This window comes from Hirundo rustica, chromosome 4, assembly GCF_015227805.2.
Source record: "Hirundo rustica isolate bHirRus1 chromosome 4, bHirRus1.pri.v3, whole genome shotgun sequence".
NCBI classification, from domain to species: domain Eukaryota; kingdom Metazoa; phylum Chordata; class Aves; order Passeriformes; family Hirundinidae; genus Hirundo; species Hirundo rustica.
Window position 1 is genome coordinate 67,224,682 of NC_053453.1, and position 22,094 is coordinate 67,246,775.

Here is a 22,094-nt window from a genome sequence, read left to right on the forward strand (position 1 = left end):
AGAAGGGGAAGATCTCATCCTTTATCTCCATTTGCAGCAGCAAGAAGTAACCCACGTGCAACCCAGTTCAGAGCTACAATAGATGCATATCTAAGTACAGAACCAGCATGGCTGCACCAAATCAAAGCAGATACCAAACACCCCAAAAGGCAAGTTACAATGCAGTTACAGAAGAGAAAATTCCATTTTTATACACCATATGAAGGTAAACAACAGACTAAGCAATGGCTTGACACCACTGTTAAGCTCCGAGAATGTTTCACATTCAAATCAAAGTGGGACACAATATCTCAAATTTCTGTTTAGACTACAGAAAAGAATAATCATTTGCAGCATAGAGCTTGATTCTGTTCAGCCAACCACATTAATTAAATACATACTGCCTAAAATAAACCTGGAATTATGCTCAAGCGTGCACTGTCACAGGGGTGCAGGGGAAAGCCATCAGTTTAAGACATATGCTCATAAACCAACCATAATTACTATTCTAAGGACTTCAGAATTGACTTCTTATGCATATTAGTTGAAAGGACAAAAGCTATTTTTATAGCTTGGTTTATGGTCTACATAAACCCTAGAAATAAAACATTTAGAGCTAAGTCACAAGGCAAAACCAGTTTTTTTTAACCCTAGGTGGTGGTGTCATCAGCAAGGGGAGCTCTTCATCTCCTCCAAGTCAAGAGTTAGAAGTCCCCATCTTCTTCTGGAAGCAAACATAACTGCAGATCTCCCCTACCAATATCCCTGTGGGTTTGAGAGGCATGAGAGAAGTGGCTTTGTCTGCTTTTGCTCACAGCACAGTAACATGAAGCCCTCACAAAAGTGAAATCAGTTACACTCAAGTACAAGCCCATACCTGTTTTATGGATAGAATGGCCAAGTGTCTGTGACCCAGAGCATCCTGCTTCCCTTTTCACTCAGCTGTGTTACAACACAAGACTGTGACATGCTGCTGGTTTTTTTCCATCCTTAAACAATGATCCTGGGGAAAACACATATATTCTGAGTACTAATTAGGTTATTTTTTAATGCCTTTAAAAGCCACTTGACCAGGACTGAGTGTGTGCTAGATAATGGATCAGAACACTCTTTACAGTAATTCAATTACAACATAACTCCTTGAGCCTTCTAAAAACAAGGATTCTAAAAACAAGGAGTATAAATGGAAGGAGAATAACTATTGGTGAGCAAACTGCATCCAAGAATGACGTGAATGAGAATCTCAGCTCCGAGATTCTGGGTGGGAGAAGGAGCCCCTTGCAGCAATCAACAACTGACTACTAGCACCAAAAAACCAGATTTTGTTATTTACTTGTTTATACGTGATTATTTTTTATGTCTATTATCCACACACATTACATGAGGGTGGACAGCAGTTCAGCCTTTCTGTATTTCTGAAGTTGTTTACCTGCACCTTGGCTTTCTACACACACTGAAGAATGCCTAGGTGACAAAATCCCTGGTAAACAATCTCTTGTGCTCTAACTGCATGGACAGAAAACCATTTTCACTGAGATCAACATAAGGCAACTCCCACCTGTGAAAAGAACCTCACAGGATTTTGAGTTAGTAATGACACACTTCCATCACACAAGGCTTTCACACACTAATACTCATCTTCTCAATTATTACTAATTTTTAGTTTTTTTTCCTTTAAATCTGTGACTATATAAGTGGTGAGAAAGTAAAGTAATTAGAGGAGAACTGAGCACCAGGCATGAAACAAGCAGCTGAGTAATTGCCCAGCTGGGCACACAGATATCCTGTGATGATCCTTTAAATGACACCCATGACACAGGAAGAGAAGCTGTGCTGAAGTTTCATTCACGTTTTCATATTTCTCCATTTAAATTAATGTACAAGATCACAAACACCAGCACAACAAAAGGATTTCTGCATGTTAAAGCACCTCCTCAAGTAACATTTCAAAGATTAGAAGCTCCATTGGATTACTTGACGTTCTTGCAATTAGCTGCAGGTAGTTTGGGAACGTTCTCCCTAAGGTTTATTACCTTGCACATGTACTTTTTTAGAACTTGTCTTTAGGTTTTAGACTTACTAATTGCTGGAACAGAGAACAGAAGTCGTTGCCAAATAATCATCATGGTAGCACCTTTCAAACATAAGGCAAAAATTTTAATACAAACAAATAAGATTTCTTGGCTTTACAGGTAGCATCAGAATTATTTAATTATGTTAATTTCTGGCTTTTTCTCTCATAACCCTGTATCAGTGCTGTAAGAAAAATCCAAGTCTCTTTCTCCCAGCTCCTGGTTTGTACTGGCAAATTCCAACCAAATTCCAGCCATCAAAGCAGGGAAGAGTTGCCCATATTTTAGAATGAACCTGGAAACTTCCACCTGAAGAGAGAAAAGGCCATCAGAGCAAAGATGCTGCATGTTCCTCCCCTTAAACAAGCCTGCCATACTGCACCTAAAAAAGCACCCAAAATTACAGAAATCCAGGCAGGAAGATGGATCTCCAGCAAACTCCAGCTCATGACAGAAGAGTATGTGCAAATCAAATGATCCTCCCTTCTCACTCATGATGCTACTTATGATCTTTAGAGGGGAAAAAAAAACCAACCCCACTAATGATCAAACTGATACTTCTGCCAGATTAAAGAAACCTGAAAATGCACAAAATTACATCCAAGTTCTTAACTGTAAACAATTTTTTCTTTAAGTGTTTGGAAGACATCTCTTCCAAGATCTCAGGCACTGCCTCAGAACCACCTTACTCATTTTTCAAAATCAAAATGGCACCTTGCTATAACTCATTTAGAAAGCTGAAAGCTTAGATTTTTTTTAAAATTTTGTTTTAAAAGTAGTCCTATTTACCTGCCAAAAAGAGATTATCTTCTTTCAAACTGACTTATTACTGCACAAAAGAAGTGAGAGAGCTCTGTCCTTCAATGTCCCTGCTCAAACACATCCAGAAGAGCCAGCTGTGCTCATGGAATATGGCACCTACGGGGGAAAAGGTCACCTGCCCTGACTGTGACAGCTGAATATTTTAACATCCAGAGAAGAAACATGAAGTTTAAGGCACCCGATGAAAGCTGAACTGGCATCAGTGTTTCTGCTGAAGCTACATGCAGGATTGGCATGCAAAGATACAGAGTTAATAGCCCACAAAGGCACTGCTATGCTACTTTTACACTACTATTCTACACCAAGAAAAAAGTGAGAAACTTTCAGGTTACAAGTCTCTAACATAACACCGCTTCCCCTCACACTCAATACACTGTTACTGTGGCACGCTCTTGCACATTAAAGTTACAGAAACACCAATCCATAAAGAGTATTTGCTTTCAAACAGAGGTTGCAGTGATTGTAATGCTCCCAAAGCAGCTCTAAGTGAAAGTGGAACACTGATAAAAGTACGACTAAATCACTAGCAAGAGTTTCACTTCACCAGCCAAGCTTCAAGAGCAGGAAAGTTATCTTCCCACACTCACTGATTATCTGCAGGTTTCTGCTCTCAGCTCCACATCATAGTGGCACATTCTTTAGCGTCTCTGCAATCTCACCAACTCCAACCCACTTGGAGGCAGGAAGAGCCATCATCTCTTCCAGGGCTTCTCCCAGAAAGTTCAGCCTTGCCCTGCTTCCCTCCCCAGCCTGGCACAGCCCTTCTGTCAGCACAAACTCCAGGCAGATCTGGCCTGGCACCTCTGTTTTGCTGGCAAGGGCAGCGCCAGAACTCAGAAAATCTTCATGATGAGCCCCAGGGCCGCTTAATAGAGTGCGGATTGATGATGTCTTTAGGGGTAAGGCTGTTGCTGCAGATGATGTGTGCACAGCAAGGGAGGACACCTGCACTACTGCAATCAGCTAATTAAATAAATTGGGCTTGCTTCAGCACCTGCAAAACCACACCAATAATGAAGAAACCATCCCCACCAGAAACTGTGATCTTAGACATTATGCACATGACAATTCCGCTATTAGATAACATGGCACAGGCTTTGAACATGCAGATTTCTGATGTGTAAGCAGCTAAAGTTAAGCATCACTCAGAAAATAAATGCATGAAGTAATTATAATTTCTCAGTCTCCACAAAATATGTGGTGCTAATATCCTCACATGACTCTCAGTTCTGGAAGGTTTAGTGCAAGTGAACAATTTTAGTCTCCCCAAAGCCAGCCAGAAGCTGAAGTTGACAAGTGAGAGTACTAAACTTCCAGTTTCCATGGAAATGGAATTTGGATCAGTACAAACAGGGATTTCAGAATTTAAAACCCAACGCTCTCCATCTTCCACACTTTACTTCAACATTCATTTTCCTGGGTAATAAGGGGTCAAGAGAGGCACAAATGCCACACACATTTGTGATCCAGTAACTCACCCTGCCTTGTGGCTCCCCATCTTCATTTAGAGGTTGCCAGCCCTTTCCAAACCAGGCACCAGAGCCATCAATTCAGCACCAGCCAGCCAGACACATTTGTAAACACGACAGTATCCCAAAACTGTGCATCTGGGAGGACAGACTGGTTCCCAGTTACGTGATGTTAATACACATGAAAGAACTGCTTCACAGCCCCATGCTGAGCCACCCACAACAGGGAAGTTGTGCCATACAGCACAAACAGTAACAAAATTCTCATTTTTATTGTTGATACGACCCAACAGAACTGCATAGTGACGGAACTGTGGGATTTTCCAACTGCAAATCTTCAGGCAGGAACAAAAAAAAAAACCCCACACGAACAAACCACAAAGGTATATTTCATCACCACTAATGCAACACTCCTGCAGCAGTAACTGCCCAGTGCTGTAAGACAGAATTCCAACAGCAGTGGTGCCCATTGGCAGCTAAAACAATTTGCCAATGGTTTTCATGGCTCCTGTTCCTCCCGCTTGGCAAGAGCAGAGGAAGAGTAATTTTCTGGAAGTATTTACATTGATTTTGCAGCTGATGACAACACTCCATCTGCTCTCAGACGCTTCAGTGCCTCTGCCAACTCCTTCCCTAATGTGGTGCTTTCTCCAAGCTTTGCCAAGGCTTCTCTTCTTCCTGCACTTCTTCCACCATGTTTGAAGGGGACATTTCAAGTTGAGATGTGAACACCTAACCCATGCCCAAACCCACAGATCAGCAAACAGGTTTCAAATGAACTCCCCCTCTTAAGACCATCACCTCCAGAAGCCTGAGGATGCGGCTGATGGCATCAACAGAGCTGGCAAAATCCCTGAAATAAGAGGGTCCAGGTCAATGAGAAGAAGTAGAATTTAAAAAGGACCTAAACAAACTCATTCTTTTAAGAAAAGCCCAAAAGTTCCATGAAAGTTAAGATTTTCCCTAGCATTTAAATATGCAACCCTGTAAATCAATATCCTCTCTTATGGCAAACAGTGGCCTACCCCCGCCAAAATTACAAAACTTCTGATGCTTATGCAGCAAGCGCAGTTCTACCCACAAAACTTGTGGTGTAAATCAAAGAGAAGGAAGGATTCCATTTGTACCTGTTTGCCTGGCACCGTTCAGAGAGTTAAGCATTAAAAGAAGCAGCAGAAGCAAATAAAGATCTGGAAGGTGATTTTTTTTTTTTTTACTTTTTTTAACTTTAGGGCATTTATCAAGGCAGAAGCATACACAAATAACTCGGCTGCTGTCTCTAACTTTTATACAATGATCACACTACCTTGATGCCATGTCTTATCATTCAAGATAAAGTAGTCCTAAAAATGTGAGAGCTCATCTTACAGCATCATATAAGTGAAAAATAACCCCCCAAAAGTCACATACAGCACTCTTTTAAAGATGAATCCAGCACAGGAAAATGAATTGCAAGGCCAGAGTTTTCTGAAAAGTGGCTATGACTTTCAGCAGCTCACATAAGAATTGTAAGTATTTAAACCCCCAAGAACTGAGATAAGGAGCATCAGCCTGCTCATGTTTCATTTGCAATTAGGAAAGTATGTTGGTGTGAAATGTCATCCCTAAGAAATATCCCAACAAGGTAAATGCAGGAAATAAATGCTTTAATCCCTTTTGTATCGGTCCATATTTATCAGGCCCTGTGCACAGATAACCAGGATCTGGGGTGTGCAGGTTGGATTCCCCATGTAAAGGTTTCTTCTAGCACAACACCTGTCTCAAATTATCTGTCCTATTTGCTGACAACCAGAGAAAGGATTACCATGTTTACAGGCAAATTCTTTCTTCTAACAATTTGCCCTTTTCTTCTCATTTCACTGACCGCCTAAATAGAAGAAAAAAGCAAATCACGGCACGTGAAAAACAGGCGTCAGCCTCATTCCACTGCTGCAATTTGTCTCTGTTAATTCAAAAACCCAGGACCACGGCGATAAGCCCAGAAAAAACAATGGATTTGAAATGAGCCTTCTTCTCTTCCAGAACCCCTACAATATGTAAGCAACCTCCTGCTTCAAGTTACAGGCCGAGAGAAACTGAAAGCTGAAAAAATTTGGACATGACCAACCTCTTTGCATTTAGGCATTGAGCTCAGGTTTGCCTTTGTAGCAAATAAAAGACCAATTCAGCAGCTACATCAAATACAGCAGCTTGTTTTGGCAACCTTGTTTTCAGGAGATCAGATTGAGCTACTCAGCTTTAATGCTCTTGGTTTTGAATTAACCATCTGCTCTGTAACATTGAGAGAGACCTAGTGAAGTGTAGTGTAGATCTAAGGGGTCTTGAGGCAAAAAACACACAAATGTGTATATATATATATATGCATGCCCACAACAGGCAAAAAGAGTCCATCAAAATAATTATCAACTTTCTCCAAAAGGAAGATATAGTGTTGATTTTTCTATCTATTCTGGGGTTTCATTTTACCCAATTACCAAGAGGAACTTGGGCCAAGCCAGCACACATTTTAATCAATGAACACAAAAAGGGAACAACTCTGCAAGGCTTTAGAACAAAAAGACTTGCATTTACAACAGTTGTAGGTCAAAGATCTTAATCTGGGTTCTTTTGTGAAGATTGCTAAAAATAAATATGCTTTTCCACTGTACATTGTCACTGCAAAGGAAATGCAAAATTTTCACATGAAAATATACAATTAGAAAAAGCACCAGTGATAGGTATTTTTAAAGTATGGCTCTGTAAATATGGAAGCTTTTTTCTCCTTTCAAAAAGATAGATGCAAGTACACAGTTGCTCTGCTGTTTAAAAAAACCCCAGGATTTATAAGTGTTGCTTGACCAGCGAACTTTTAACAAACACTTTAATCAACTGATCCCTTTAACAGACTCACATCATCAAAAAGCCATTTATTTCAGCAGGCTACCAACCCAAATGGCTGAAAGTTGGCTAAAGCATGCTACAGAAACACATGACAAGCTCAGAGATCCCAGATCTTCAAACACCATCTATAAATAAAAAAGCTCCCGGTAATACCAGTGCATTTCCACGCAGTATCATCCATACTACGGTTTGCAGCTGGTACACTGCAGGAGGCTCTCCAAGATCCAGCAGGTCCTACTCCCGCACGTGGTCAGTAATTAGGGCTTACCAGTCCCAGACTGCCACTTCAGTGACCTCCAGGACCTGCCTACAAGAGCTGCTACAACTGCTTTTACAACAGCTCTGGCCATGAGCCTGCACCTTGGCGTAAGGCTGGCAGCACCCAAACGCTACAGGGTTTATCTCAACTCAAAGAGAATTGCAGCTCCACATCCCAACACACACAGCCTCTACTGCAATTAACCCTCCTACTCCCGCCTATTTTCTCCAAAACAAAATTTTGGATCCAATCCAAATGATGTGTTACTCCTGCAGAGAGCCCCCTGTGCTCACGGCACAGCAGCTTCCCATGGCACAGATGACTGTGACTTGAGCAGTGGCTCAGTTCCAGCTCTGCCCACCCCAGCTGGCACCGGGCCACCGGCTGCAGAATCAGTGCAATATGTGCACGCTCAGAGCCCTGTGCTCAAATTCCAACTGATTATCACTTTTTAGTAAATATAAACTAAGGAGCTAAACCACAAGCCTCCAAGACAAGCCAGCAAGCAGTTAAATCAAATCTTACGTTTTACCAAAACCAGGAAGGAAGAGATACCAAAATAATTCCCAAGAAACCACCAGAGATGCCACAGTAACTCCAAGTTTCTATCTAATCTTGATTTAGAAAACAGAAGTTATCATTACGGTAAATAACTATTGATGCATGTGACTAAACAATCAGCACATGATGCCAGAACCCACCACAGTCCTGACATTTCCCTTTTAACCTCCCCTAACTCCCTGTGTAAGTTCCATTAAATGAACTTTTAATGTACTGGTTTTGAAATTAGGAAACTCAAGATTTTGCAATTCAAATTATGCCTTCATATAAATAACTAAGCACATGCTGTGACATTCAGGTATTTGCCACAGTTTCTAAGAACTGATGCTGTAGTTGCTGACTCTTTTTGCACAGGTTACCACTCTGAGTTTCATTTGTGTCCTTACTCCTGCAAAGTTTGATTTCTTTCTATTCCATCTATCATTGCCTTTTTCAAGATTCCTTCACATAGAAGTAAAAAAAAAGTGAAGAAATTAATTAATTTGTCCCTTCCTCATAGCATGTTCTAGCACTGCTTTACCAGAAAAGAAAAACATCAATTAACTGAAAGGAAGAAAATCAGATTTCCATGAGAAAGGTACATGAAGCCTCTCAACGTGAACTAAAAATTATATGACAGTACTTGAACCAAAGGGGAACTCTTTCACTCAACACGTAAAGAGACAGCAGAATGGTTTGATCAAGGATTTCATTTCAAGAAAAAAATTCTAGTGATGTAGCACCTAGTGAAGCACAGGATATTAATCACTTATTCCCCTTCAACTTCATAAAAAATCTCTTCTTCTGCTCACACTTCAAATCTTGCAGGTGAAAGCCTGATTTGTCCTGTTGGGTCCAGAGTGGGATGGCTTTCTAAATCTCAGTTATCACCAGGGAGGGACAGGCTCCTCTGTGACACAAGTCCAGACACATAAAGGGGTACCCACTCTAATATTCTATCCACCAAGCAAGCAAGTGTGGGAACAAGCAGCCATGAAATCCTGGATTCATTACCAGGCATGTATTTTTCCCCTATCACCTTACTCAAGCGTGTACATAAACATTCCTATAGAAAAATCTGTATTTTCAATTCCTTGTTAAAGGTCTCATCACGTAAATGCATCCATTGCATTCTGTTAGAAGTACTTTGGATTTTTTTTTTTCCTTCTCTTCCTTATCTTCTCTAATATTTGCTATTTTATAGCATTTTTTTCCAACTCAATAATTCATGGGTAATTTCAGTATATTATACTTCTGTGACAAGTTTCCCCAAAGCACAGTTTGTTTGTCTGCTGCATTCAAGTACAGAATCATTAGATTCCATATAAAAATCCAGCCCCTGGAAAGCTGACAACTTACCCTACAGTGTAGAGGAAGGTCATAATAACTTGCCCTACTTCACCTCTTTAAAACAGATTCTGCAGCAGCCAGAAAACAAGATGCAAAGAAAATCCCACATGTTCTGCATTTATCCAATAAAAGTGTTGTAAAGATAAGCAAAAAAAGGGTTTTTAAAAAATTACTTACAAGCAAGGATTTATTTATCCCTCTGGCTTAACTGCTGGCATTATCAGCAAGGCAATCCCATTACAGCTGACGGCGGCTGCGTGGTACAAACACCTCTTAAAGAAAAAGAAAATAAACCAAAAGCCAGAATCCTTCTGGCTGGAAGGAGCTGCTGGAGCCCAGCCTCCTGCTCAAAGCAAGGCCAGTGCTCCACTCAGACCAGGCTGCTTTCACCAGCTCGGTCTGAAAACTGAGTCAAAGGATGAACACGCTTCCCTTAAAAAATTAAAAGAAAATTAAAGCCTCCTTTACATATGCTCATTAATGATGACATAGATCAGAGACCTCCCAGTAGCCCTAAGCCAGTGACAAATCTTAAATCGCTTTCTTTAAATACTCCTACAGTTAATGAAGTTCCAAGCCATTGAATTACTGGAGTTTCCCAACGCATTCCTAGAGTTTTTAATAAAGGGCAAAAAGTATCCCCTATTATTGATGCTGAATACATTTTAAAGCAAGTTGTGCTCACAAGTGACTACATCAACACCGGCACTTGGAGTCTAAGTTCTAAGGACAACCAGTGTTGACTCAAAGAAAGCAACTGGTTTTCTCCCAGCCTGATACAAGGTGGAATAAATCAACTTGAATTTCGTAGAAATAACTTACGTAGGTAAGTTTGCACACTAGTTTTAAATATCAGCTGTCACAATTGCTTTGCTGTCCCCTCCATCCAAGACACAACAAAAATAAATCAGTTTCCAGAGACAAACCCAAATAAGCAAACATATAAAAGCGAACTTACCTAAGTGATTTGTGTCACAATATTTGTTTGGGGATGATGGCCCAAATTGACTTGCACCCAATCACTCTTTACCTCACTCTCTACACACATTTCCAATGCTTCAAATAAGCATCAGCGTTTATTAAATGAGTAAGAGCATTTTACATGAAGACCAACAGATTAATTCCTACATATAGTATATTTTTAATAGCATAAGCTGACAAAGGAACACATTTTTACATTTCTTAAAATCCATACTTTAAGCTTTTTTTTTTTTTCCTTTCCTTTTCAAATAAAACCCAGGCCTGGTAAATGTTAATGGAAAACAAACAACCAACCAAAAAAACTAACAAAAACCCCCTCCCCCCCCAAAAAAAACCCCAAAAAACAAAACAAAAAAACAACAACACAACCACCACCAAAACAAAAAAAACCCCACAACCTGAAATTTCCCTAAGAGGCAAACGCAGGCACAAATCACTAATTCCCACATAGTCCAGCTCTGTCTCAGGTTCACACATTGCCAAATCGGTGACAATGAAAAAATAGGTACTAGGAGAGCAAACAATATCATTAGGAATTTCAGGATATGCTTGGCCTTTGCTTTGTGAACAAAGCACAGAAAGAACATCTCTCAACACATCCGCGGGGTTCAGTGTGAATTGAACAGACACCATTTTTACCTCAAGAGTGCTAAGAAGTGCAAGGTAACCAGTCAAAAACCCTGATAATGGGCTCAGCACAGCAAAATAAAACCTATTATTCTTTTTAACAGAACTGATGGTTAAGAATGTGTCAAAGGATGCTCCCATCCATTTGTTACTGTACGAATTAAAAACAAACAAACAAAACCAGCAAAACCTCCTAAACTGATACTGATTCACTACTTTGTGATCTCCTTTGAAGCTCTGTATTAATTCTCAACATCAGGAATAAATTCACTGCAGGAAATCATAACAAAAACATGTTTTGGAAAAGGACTAGGAAAATGAACCGAATCAAACTACTCAAGATTTGCCTTGGCTTTAGTGTCTTACTTGAATGTCAGGTGTAGTAGAAAGGACCCGTGTTGGAGCATTATAGTTATTTCCCTTGTCCTAGTTCCATAAACACTGAGTCCTATGCTTTATCAAAACACTGCAGGAGTCAGGAAGATCGGAATAACACAACACAGAGCAAAATGAAAACGATGGTGATACAGCAAGAGTATTCTGAATTTCCATCAGAAGAACACACAAACCCTCCCAGAAAGCTCTGTATGCTCAAAGAGCACTGGAGCACTTGCATTAGAGTTGCTAATCCCGCAGGAAAACTAAAGTAGAAGTTGCAAGAAAAGATGTAAGAATAGCCAGTGCTATTATTTGCCACACCAGTATCTGGGTACCAACTGCTGGATTACTCTTCACACCCTTCCCAGCTCCTGGAATCGATAAGGTATGGCAACAACTCATGGCTACCTCCAATTACTACCTTGCAACAAATCTGACTCTTCCAGTCAGCTCTTCTCATAAAAACAGATAAACCTTTCCTTGATACTTGTCCCTTAAAATCTTCAGTATTCCACAAGAACTCCCCAGTTTACATTTCCCTTTGCTTGAGCTTCTTGCCAGCAGAGAAGCTGTATCCCAGCTACGTGCCTGCTGTGATCCTGCTCAGGGTGCCAGGTAAATCAGCTTAACATCTTCCACAGGCACTTCCCCTCGGTTCTGTGTCAGCACACAGGCTCTGGTGACTCACAGAGCGGCTCCCAGGTGGCATTGTTTGGCCACCATCACTCTGCATCTGTGCCTTTGCCACTCCAGCCTGGGTGAGGAGCGTTTCAGGGTGCAAAAGATGCTGTCATGTTGCCACACAAGTTAATCAAGAACTTGTTCCAGAGCTGGACTTCATTACAGGGATATTATCTGGGAATGCCAGCAGTCTCACCCCACTGAGTATGGGACATGCACCTACCAACTGCTGATTTAAGGTCTAGTTATTCATCTATTCATTCTTCTATTCATACCTTTCATTTTTTCCGGAAAAAAGCCACTGACAAGCAGTGGTCGAACGTCCAAAGGAAGCTGACCCTGTAATCTCGTACTAAGGTTTGAACTCTGAAGCAACTCAGATGGCTCTCCCTGATAATATTAAAATCACAGCAGACATTCCCATCTTCCTTGTATTTGGAATCCCAGAACGAAGAGGCTCAACATTACAGCTACACGTTACGGCATCACCACAAGAGATTTAAGTATTTTTTTTTTTTTCCATGAGATCCTTGGACACTTCCAGGGATGGGGCATCCACGGCTTCTCCGGCAACCTCTTCCAGTGCCTCACCACCCTCACAGGAAAGAATTTCTTCCTAATAACCAATCTAAACTTCCTCTCTATAAACTTGAAGCCATACTCTCTTTTTCCCTCTTGTTTAATTTTCTACTCTATTACAGAGCTGTCTTCGCATGCTTTATGTCCACGTCAGCAAGAAAAAGAAGGGTATTCTTAAAAATGGTGTACACATCAAATGCTATTCTCATTCATTCTGCTCAAGCTGAGGATAATGGAGGTCTTTTGAAATAAAATACAGTTTGTCCAGAGATCATTGTGGACTATTAAAGTAAACCATGCTCAGGAAGCATATAGATTTCCAATTATTTAGGCTTTTGCATATACACCTACAATGACAAGCATGAAGGGCACTGCAAAATAGCAAAAAAATGCCCTTGCATCACATGTTTAAATAAATCCAGTCATCCTCTGCTCCACAATAAAAGCAAACATATTTTTTTATGAAAGTTGAGGCAATATTTAAGTTTTTTAGAACACAATAATATTGTCTAGAGGTGACAGAGCACTTGTAAAGCACTTAGGAAGCCACGAGACTAAGACAGGAAGGCGTTATTTGCCATTTCCTTCTATTTATGTCACATTTTAATCTTACAGTGTGTAAATACAAATTCAGAAAATGCTAGTGACTTGAAAAAAAGTCAGAACTTACTACACTAGTTTATGTTCAGGGAGGGAAACACAGGGCTCTTGCAGCTGGTAACATTGGTATATCATAATATGAAAATACAGCCAACTGCAGTTCCTTACCCTGTGCTGAGGATGAATATTTTTGTCATGACAAAGAGTGCACATAAAAAAATATTTACCTGCCCCAGGCACTTTAGCAGTAGAGTACAATAAAAAACCAAAACACTAAGGAATGTGGCTGTATTTGACTGTTCTGCACATCTGTAATGGTTAATGTTTCTAAGCATCTCCTGGAAAAATAATCAAAGCTGAAGAATGAAGAGAAAAAGCAGCTGATAAATGAAACTAAGCATCTTGTCAAGAAAGATAAAAATGTGGTTAGAGGTCAGTGAAGGACAAGGGGAGGGAGAGAGTGCAAGAATTCAAGAAAATTTCTGGTCGGGCTTCCCTAGAAGGCTAAGGCAGAGAGCTGCCAGCAACAAAAACACGGTCTCTCAAGGAGCAGGGTAAATGAGCACTGACAGGATGTCAGGATCACAACAGGACAGGTGCTTCATGCAAGTTAAACCCAACTCCCAGACAAGGAAACAGCAAAACAAGTGTTCCCCTTGCTCTGCTCCAAATAGCTCAGCAGCAGAGGAATTGGAGGAATGCTGTGTGGCTGGGAGATGTGAAGGGAAAGTGCCGGTATCTTTCCCTCCCATCCAAAAGCAAAAGATGTGCTGCACTGAGAGGGGCACCTGGAAAGCCACAAAGTCATGAGGGAGTGTTTAGGAAGCCGGGTGGCAGGGCAGAAAAGGGTGGCAGGGCCATCAGGCACACACAGGGAGCACAGGAAGGAGTCACTAATGGGAAGTGCTAACAGAATGGCAGCAGGAGAGCAGCAAGGGTTGGGAAAGAGCCCCGTATTTCAAAAGGCACACTGCAAATCCAACACAGAATCACAAAATCACAGAATAGTCTGGGTTAGAAGGACTCAACCTCATCTCATTCCAGCTCCCTGCCATGGGCAGGGACACCTTCCACCAGCCCAGGTTGCTGATCGAGGTTGATGAGGAGCTTTGCATTGAGTTACAAACAGAAGACCAACAACTCCTAATAGACCCAAACCCCCTTCTGTCTTGCTAAGAGTTTAAGTAAAACCAAACCCCCCACCAGAGTACTTTTTAAAACGTAATTTCTGGCAGCTGGCAGGAGCCCAGCTCTCTCACACCCCACCTAAGAAAGCTGAGCCTCTTTCCTTAACTTCTGCCTCAAAAAAATGACCAATGCATGGCACGCTGAACTTGCCAACAGCAAACTCACACCCAGCTCTCCTCCTGTGGCTCACACCGCCTCCTGAAGGTATGTGCCTCTCATGGTCCAGCCTTGCCCACATGGACTGCAAGTTCCTTTGATTCACTAAAACCACAAGGGAGGCAAGCAGCAGGCCTAATGTAGAATATTCATTCTGGAGTTATGAGGTCAGACTGGGTTTTCTTACAGCTGGTCACCATCACAGATGTCCATCCTCACTACACCAAAATCCATCTAAAGAGTTCTCGGTGGTCTCCCACAGGACAGCTTAACCCCAAGTAGCACTGCTGTGGTCTGGATCAAGCTGGTCACTTTCTGGTCTGCTTCTGGGAAATAAGGGAACAGCAAGGGTACCAGATTTGTTAGGACAACTTTGCACATTTAATTTTGTTTTGCTCCTCTCTTCTACTCTTGGAAGACAAAAAGCCCAAAGACTTCTAATTGATGGTATATTACAGTTTGAAACAAAGGCTAAGTTCACAGGACATGAGGGAAGCAGGTAAACTCCTAAGCAAATACAAGAACTGCAGTGAAAGAACACTGGTAGTAAGAAAACCTCCTTTTCTATTCAGAGTATTTCATAAACTCTTGTTAATTCAGTCATTTTCTACCAGAACTTGTTCACTAGAATGAGTTCTGATAAAAAATTCTGCTACACTCCACCAACTCCTTAAGAAAAAATAAATCTATGTTCCCTTGTATGCTAAATAGCCTTTGTTATCTCTTTGGAGTATCAGGTTACCAATTCCAATCCCATTAACTGCATGAAAACACCGCATTGTATTCAGCGTGACTGTTCTTTGTTAGTCCTGCGCTCCTCTGTGCCACTTCCACTGCTCAAAATCCCTAACTCACTCGAAGTTTCTGTCCTTATTCCCAATGAAAACAGTGCAAATGTTTGGATTGTCTTGGAGGCACAGACAAAGCCCAGGGCAAGCTCTTTAAAAAAAAGAAATAACCAAAAAATCACCACAATCACTTCCTGGTGGGCAAGGACAAGGGCATTCAACCACCACCATATGTTTTTCTCTGGATGGGAATTATTATTCCAGGTACTCCTGCTAGTTAATATTGCCAGCTACACAGCTGCAATGGCACATTTAAGCATTTGCTCTCTTGATTCCCAATATCAACCTCTAAATATTATCAGCTGTGGCATCCTCCCACTTTCTTCTCCAGGAAGACTCTGACACATGCAGGCACCGATGAGTTCCTTTTAACTTTCCCCCACATGTCACATAGAAGAGGAAGAAGAAAGACAAGGACAGACACAGATTTTACAAGTGTTTAAGTGCCTAAAAAGTTGCAATTTAATATGGAACTGGGGGATTTGCATCAATGAGTGCTCTCTCCTCTGTTCGCAAGGAAAACTGATTTCTTCATGAAGTTCACTTAAATGCCACACTAGTCAGAATTAATGTTAGTATTAATCTACTGGATAATTGTTAAAAAATCAATAATTGTCAAGATACATGCAGCTTTTACATGGCTTCAAACTTAGCATTTAAGAAACACAGACTGACAAGCAAATATCTACCTTTTAGAAAGCAACAAATTGTACTTTGCTTGCAATAATCCCATTTTACTCAGACGGAGGTAATCACCATCAGCACAGATATGGCAGGAGGGAGCGGAGAGAGGAGAGAAAGCAGATCCAATCTGTTGAAGATCTCCAAACAGCCCTGTGACAAAAACAGCAGACCCTTCAACCCCTAAAGCCACGCTGTCTCCCACTTCAGCACAGACACAAAACATCTGGCTGCCCAGCGGAATTACAGCCCCTCTTTATCCATGCTCACGGAACTGCTGACTGACAGTAAAACCTAACGTTTCCAAAGGTTCTTCCGGAAACTCCAAACTCCTTTTCAACAGCAGCTTGGAAACACTGACAAACACTTCGGGAGTCCAAAAATATTTTAACAAAACACTTCCAGTTCACTTGAAACAAAAGGAAGCACAAAGAAAGCACTGACAGCCTGGCCAGCTTAAAACTGGACAACGCAGAGGCACAGCGAGGTACAGGCTGGAAACACACCAGGTAATGTGGCAGTAAGGGAACTAAAACTCAAGGTTACATGGAGTACAGCTTTCAAAGCAAGTAAATAAATTCAAATTACAATGTCAAGCCTGGAGCAAGGGCAGAAGCTGGAAGTCAGTTGCATATACACATTTCTAGAAGTTTCCCTCCCCTTTCCGCTCAAAGGGGTAGTAAGGCATTAAAATGTGACGTCTCAAAATACCATGAAACCATCACGACTGCCAACACGGGGAGAAAGAACCCTCCTTTCAAAGGCAGAGATGTCACATCACGCTACTAAGGAGGGTGCAACACCACAGCAGAGGACAACATTCAAGCTCACCTTTAAACCAGTGCTGCTTGCTTGCAGGTGAAAAACAAATCCCAGAGCGCCGCACAACTTCTCCAAGCTCAAATATCCTCTTAGTGCATCTGCATAAGCATTTTCCATTGACAAAGAAGGTTAAACCCTCTTAGCTGAAACACACATTGCTCTATCTACAGTGCTCATTCCAATCCTCAAAATTAATGTCAGTCCCACACAGAAAAACTTTAGGGATCTTCACAGGTTATCCATGGATTACTTGTAGCATCTCTGCTAACATTTCCTCTGAGTTCCACTATCTGGGACTGCATAGAACACACAGGCCATGACACGAAGATTCAGTCAGCAACGACAGGTGTAGACAAACTGGCACAGCAGACTCCAATACTGGAATTTAAGTAAAAACATAACTTATAACACTTGGAATTGGCAGTATCCTCCTGTACTATAACGCGGCACACAGCAGTTTTTTTAATCACCATGGATGAAGTTGTGAAGTGTTTCCCCAAACTCAATTTGAAAGAGCGCAACGTAATTGGCTGCAATGGAACTTTACTGCTCATGTTTTGGAGCTAAAATTAATCCAGTAATGTGTATCACTACCTTTGGAGACACAAGTGATCAACAGAGCACTTTCTATAAGCTTTACCACACGTTTTGGGAACAAAAAGGTATTATCTAGTTATAAATATTTACTCACTTACATTACAGACCTAGCTTGCTACCCACACAGAGGAGACTAGAGAGATGACCGTCTGTCCTCATTACCATTCTTCTCTTCTTGTGCTAAAGATAGCACGGAGAGTAAAAATAAATAAATCCTCAACAGCATTAGGAATTAGACAATGTCATGTTGAAAGATACCCCAAATGAGGAGTTTTATCTCTCCTGCCTGGCTGGGAGGGCAGGGGGGCTCTGACCCACAGAAGGGAGGCAGCACTTAAGCCTCCCCTAGGTGGTCTCTTTGCAGCAGGCTCTACTCCCAGCTGTAATTGCTTGCTAGTCCTAACTGGATGCCTGAACGCTCTGGAACAGCTCAGCAAAGTATTTAAACAGATGGATGGTACAGGCCACTGGAACAAACCCCGTTTTTCCCTGGCTGCAGCTCTCTTTCAGCACATTCCTTTGAAGTCTGTGCCACTGAGGAATCAAGAACAGCTGAGAAACATGTGTTATCATACAACACTGAGCGCAGCCACAGCGCCGCACAGTACGATGCTTTTGTGCAATAATCCTGCACCACTGCAAGCATTACAGGGGCTTTTGTGGTGGGTGAGCCCATTTTCCAAGCACAAGAAGAAAGTAAACAGATTCCTCCTTCCTTAAGGAGCGACTCTAAAGCAGAAAGGTGAATTAAGCAGATTTCTCAAGCGCCTGCCAGCTGAAAGCTCACAGTGCCTGTCTCCTGGAGTCCTCTCAGATACAATAACACTCTCCGTATTTGTGTCATCACAAAGATGACCAGATGCTTGCAGAGATCCAAGTGAAGTAACAGCCCAGAGAGGTCTCCAGCTCCCCTGGCAGATGTGACAAACCCCGGTACCTACAGCTCCAACCCACCTTCCTTTCCCGAGCAGGACAAGTTCCGCGATCTCAGCTTTACAGGTGACAAACTGGAGAGAGACGGAGCAGGATGGCACTGCTCAGCACACACAGACCAGTCAACCCTCTCCCCACACTTTATCAGCACAGAGAGATAACACACAGCCCTCAGAACAGTCAAGGGAGAAAACAACATGAGCATCCCCTTATCAGCCAGGACAACCACTCCTGTCAAAGGCAGGAGATCACCGCACGCTTTGAAGGGGAATGGGAAGGGTAGGAAAAATTAGTTATTTGTGAGACTGAATTTGGAACTAGATTCACTGTCCAGATTCAGAAACATGGAGCTGGCTACGTGCCTATGCAGGAGGACAGCGAGTTATACACACAAACACACCTATACTTGCCTAGTAAGAACGTCCTACAGAGCTGAGTCTCATTTTCACTGAGACCAGCAACAGGTTAGAGCCTCGCATTTACAAAGTATCCCAGTCTCAAACGTTACAGGAAGGCAAGCACCAAGATTGTAATAAATCTCACCACACTGTGAAGTCCCAATCCCACTGTGAAAAAAAAATCCAGGAAAACCCAAGCTTTCAAAAAAGCCCCAGAAAACCATAGAACATTTATATTTAAAGTCAAGATAGAGGTCTTAAAGACTTAAAAATCCAAGCAAAAAAACCTAAAATTAGAAAGCAAACACACTGGTGGACTAAGCTAAGTCCATAATTAAAGACCTCACAAAATAAAATTACCGGGAACAGCAAGCATCACGCTGAGGGGGGTCCTCAGCCCAGTCCCCACAGGATAGTTTTCTACCCTGTAATTCAATTTAACAGCTTCTTTCTGGAGAGGTCAATGCTGTCCTTCATGTTCAGTTTGAGGCAGAATTAAGGGACCATAGAAAAAGCACACACCGATGCTATCAGAGGGGATGAAAATAACCCCAGTCTCAAAACCTCGGCAGCAATGTAAAAATCCAGAGTCGCTCCAAATAAACTGTGATGCTCAAGATCCCTACAACTTTCCAAGAACGAGTATCAGCACGGGCCAAACTACCACCTGATGGACAATCAAAACCACAACTGAGCATTCACGTGCAGTTATTCTCACAAATCACGTGAAAAAGCACTTAAGAGAACCGGGGAAATCTCAGCATCCCCGGAGGTGAAGGGAAGGCAGCTTAGGCAGGAGGTCACACTGCCCTGCGATGGCAGAAGGAGGAACAGAACCCACCAGCCTCAGTGCTCAGCCACCCTCAGCAACTCAATCTCCTTCACTCCTTTTCAGAGCTTCCCACAAATAGATTTTAAGCATTTATATTAATCAACTTAATTTGGCTCTTCAGAACTGTTGCTGGTGTTTCCAGTAACAGCTCGAGGTAGTTTTGAAAGACTTTAACTTCTGGCTAAATATGACTTGGTATTTTTTTCTCCTATTCCCCACTATCCCAAAATTTCCATCTCCAAGAAAGATTAAAACCAATATTAATTCAAAAACCGGATCAAATTCTGCCAGGCTCGTGAAGGTGGAAAGGATGGAGAGATTACTTAACTGTAAGAAGTGAACCACTTTTATCTCTCAGTTGTCCTAAAGGGCACACAACTAAATCCCAAGCAGTCATTTCAGTTCCCCCAGCAATTCACTCCATATCAAATTTATTTTTTTTACTCTAAGATTCAGAGAAGTATTTCCAATTTCATGTCTAGCCTACTTTCCAATGAGATATCATCAGACAAAAAGTTAATCCGAAATTAAATTTTCTCTCTTCTTTAAAGAAAGCGGAAAAAAAGTAAGGCTGATTTTACTTGCAGTTCAGCCACATGGTATTTTGGACTTTTGGCACGATATCTATCAAAAGAGGCAATGTAACAGAAAGGAGAATCGCCTCCAATCAAAGGAATTAACAGTTCATTCACAAGCTATGTATTCTCTACTGGAAAAGACAGAGCCCTTCACTTTTACAGCACTTAACACAATCGCACCGCTCCCAAACACAATTAGCTGGGAGCCTGAAAGCCCTTAAACAGGTGTCTCTGCAGAAATCATTAGGCAATTGATTTACTCGCTCTCCACAGCCCGGCAAACACTCAATTCCAACGTGTGATACTGACTGGAGCTACGGCAGAAACTCACAGGTCGGAGAACCAGACTTCCTAAACCCCCGAGAGCACTTTTTCCGCCAAGGATGCGAGCAGTTTCCAGCGATTTTGTTAAGTGTGTCAACCTCCGGCACACCTGCAGCTCGGGGATGGGAGGCGTGACAGGTGCAATTCCAACGGGGTCATCGAAATCTGTAACCTTCCCCCGCCTTCTGATTTTCCACGCTGCCGAAACCCACGAGCAACACTGAACCGCAGTTTAGGACGGCATTCAAACCTTAAATCACCGTTCAGCTGGACAGAAAACAAACAGGCTGGCACACACCGGACCAGCACAAGCCCAAACCGGACCCTGGAGCAGACCTCCCCAACAACACTTCAGAGCTGCAGAAACCAAGCAGCAGAATCCATTTCCTCACCCTTTAAAGTTCATGTCTCTGTATTATCCTACCGCACTGCATTTGCTTACGCTTTCCTCATCAACAGTACCCCACGAGGAAAAAAAAAAAAAAACCACCACAAACCAAAAAGTCCCATGCATTCCCTGCTGGCGAAATACATTTTCTTCTAATCTTTCTTCTTACTGGTGAAGAAGAAGAGAGAGGGAGGACTTGGGGCAGAAATAAAAGAGATTAACCGTGAAACAAACCGGCACTGCCCGGAGAAGCGGGAAAAGAAAAAAAGACCAAAAACAAACAGTCCACGTAGCAAAAGAGAAAAAAAAAAAAATTAAAAAGGAGAAAAATAGGTTTTATTTTCTTTCCGGTGACAGTAAGAGAAGGGGAAAGAAAACTACTACAAAGATTTCCCTGCGTAAGAAAAGTAGGTTTTCAACTCTCTTCCTCAAGGACACCGAGAAATATCCCTTACTTTTCCACGCGATGCCCAGCGGAGAAAAGCAGAATGCCAGGAGAGAGGAAAAGCCGGAGGAAGCCGGGGAAGTAGCGAAGGAAGAAGCGAAAGGACAAGAAGCGAGTGCGAGACGGCTGGGAAGAGGCGAGAGAGGGAGAACGGCAGAGCCGAAAACGCCAAGGGGAAAAAAAAAAAAAAAATACACTACAGCAAAAGAAACTAAAAAACCCCAGGAAAACCCAACGGGAGGCGGGAAACGGGCGAGAGGGACGGGAAAGTTGGCGAGCGAGGAGGAGGAGGCAGGGAAGGGTCACAAACCTCCCAGCGGGGACGAGCCGGGAGCTGCCGGAGAGGGGACGCGGAGCCGGGAGAGGGAGCGAGGGACGGAGGGAGCGAGGGGAAGCGGGGCATGGGAGCAGGACTTACCTCCCGTCCGTGCCCTCGCTGGCCGTGCCGGCTGCGGGCTCCCGTCCCGCGGCGGCTCCCGGGCAGCGCCAGCGGCCGCCGGCCCCGCCTCGCTGCCCGCGGGGGGCGGCGCGGCCGGAGCAGCGCCCGGGGCTCGGCGCGGCCCTGCCCCGCTCCTCCCCCGGCCCCGCGGGGGTGGGCGGGCGTCCTCCGCCTCCTTCCTGCCGCTCCCTCGCTCCCCTCCGCCGGGGGAGACATGTAACGGAACTGGGGCGCCAGCACGGCATTGT

The 22,094-nt window shown here is 42.7% G+C and overlaps 1 protein-coding gene across 2 annotated transcripts in view; it reads right to left on the bottom strand.

The window, feature by feature from the left end:
- The window catches only part of RASSF8 (Ras association domain family member 8), a 75,777-nt gene extending 53,888 nt beyond the window's left edge, over window positions 1-21,889 (bottom strand). Inside the window, exon 1 of one of the 2 annotated variants that reach the window (XM_040061659.1) lies at window positions 21,826-21,889. The gene's annotated coding sequence lies outside the window, so the exon portion shown is untranslated. The remainder of the gene's footprint in view (window positions 1-21,825) is intronic. The other variant, XM_040061657.2, reaches the window with a different exon arrangement.
- Between the last annotated feature and the right edge of the window lie 205 nt (window positions 21,890-22,094).